Source organism: Arachis ipaensis, chromosome B5, assembly GCF_059453495.1.
Source record: "Arachis ipaensis isolate K30076 ecotype BB chromosome B5, ASM5945349v1, whole genome shotgun sequence".
NCBI lineage: Eukaryota > Viridiplantae > Streptophyta > Magnoliopsida > Fabales > Fabaceae > Arachis > Arachis ipaensis.
This window is the reverse complement of record NC_142440.1, coordinates 34,849,327-34,851,109: the sequence shown is the minus strand read 5'-3', so window position 1 is coordinate 34,851,109 and position 1,783 is coordinate 34,849,327. Positions and strand designations below refer to the sequence as shown.

Genomic DNA, 1,783 nt, shown 5'->3' with positions numbered 1-1,783 from the left:
GAACAAGGGAGGTTCATCTTCCTAAGTTTCAATACCAAATAATTTGGCATTTAGCTTCATGATTGCACCAAGGAACTTGGCAGCTTGCTCTTCAGTAACATCCTCATTCTCTTCAGAAGAGGAATACTTATCAGAGCTCATGAATGGCATAAGGAGGTTCAATGGAATCTCTATGGTCTCTAGATGAGTCTCAGATTCCTTAGGTTCCTTAGAGGGAAGCTCCTTATTGATCACTGGACGTCCCAGGAGGTCTTCCTCCTTGGGATTCACGTCCTTCTCCTCTCTTGTGGGTTCGGCCATGGTAATTAATTCAATGGCCTTGCACTCTCCTTTTAGATTCTCTTCTGTATTGCTTGGGAGAGTACTAGGAGAGATTTCAGTGATCCTTTTACTCAGCTGACCCACTTGTGCTTCCAAATTTCTAATGGAAGACCTTGTTTCATTCATGAAATTCACAGTGGCCTTAGATAGATCAAAGACTAAATTTGCTAAGCTAGATGGATTCTGCTCAGAATTCTCTGTCTGTTGCTGAGTGGATGATGGAAAAGGCTTGCTATTGCTAAACCTGTTTCTTCCACCATTATTAAAGCCTTGTTGAGGCTTTTGATCCTTCCATGAGAGATTTGGGTGATTTCTCCATGATGGATTGTAGGTGTTTCCATATGGTTCACCCATGTATTTTAACTCTGCTATTGCAGGGTTCTCAGGATCATAAGCTTCTTCCTCAGAAGATGCCTCTTGAGTACTGTTGGATGCAGCTTGCATTCCATTCAGACTCGGAGAAATCATATTGACTTGCTGAGTCAATATTTTATTCTGAGCCAATATGGCATTCAGAGTATCAATTTCAAGAACTCCCTTCTTCATAGGCGTCCCATTACTCACAGGATTCCTTTCAGAAGTGTACATAAACTGGTTATTAGCAACCATGTCAATGAGTTCTTGAGCTTCTGCAGGCGTTTTCTTTAGGTGAATGGATCCACCTACAGAAGTATCCAATGACATCTTTGATAGCTCAGATAAACCATCATAGAATATATCCAGGATGGTCCATTCTGAAAGCATGTCAGAAGGACACTTTTTGGTCAGCTGCTTGTATCTTTCCCAAGCTTCATAGAGGGATTCACCTTCTTTCTGTCTGAAGGTTTGAACATCAGCTCTAAGCTTGCTCAGCTTTTGAGGAGGAAAGAACTTGGCTAAGAAAGCCGTGACCAGCTTATCCCAAGAGTTCAGGCTGTCTTTGGATTGAGAGTCCAACCATATTCTAGCTCTGTCTCTTACAGCAAAAGGGAAAAGCATGAGCCTGTAGACTTCAGGATCTACTCCATTAGTCTTAACAGTATCACAGATCTGCAAAAATTCAGTTAAGAACTGAAAAGGATCTTCAGATGGAAGTCCATAAAACTTGCAGTTCTGCTGCATCAGAGAAACTAGCTGAGGTTTCAGCTCAAAATTATTTGCTCCAATGGTAGGAATGGAGATGCTTCTTCCATGTAAATTAGAATTAGTTACAGTAAAGTCACCAAGCATTCTCCTTGCATTATTGTTGTTGGGTTCGGCTGCCATCTCCTTTACTTGTTCGAAATTTTCGATAAGGTTGTCTCTGGATTGTTGTAATTTAGCTTCTCTTAGTTTTCTCTTCAGAGTCCTTTCAGGTTCTGGATCAGCTTCAACAAGAATGCCTTTTTCTTTGTCCCTGCTCATAAGAAAGAGAAGAGAAAAAGAAAAGAAGAAGAATCCTCTATGTCACAGTAAAGAGGTTCCTTATTGTTAGTAGAAGAAG

General features: G+C 40.8%; 1 non-coding gene across 1 annotated transcript; it reads left to right on the top strand.

Moving 5' to 3' along the window:
• The first annotated feature begins 1,059 nt into the window (after window positions 1–1,059).
• Window positions 1,060–1,167, top strand: LOC148563824 (small nucleolar RNA R71). The gene has a single exon (XR_015884489.1). It is a non-coding gene; the product is annotated as a small nucleolar RNA R71 (small nucleolar RNA).
• Window positions 1,168–1,783: the final 616 nt, after the last annotated feature.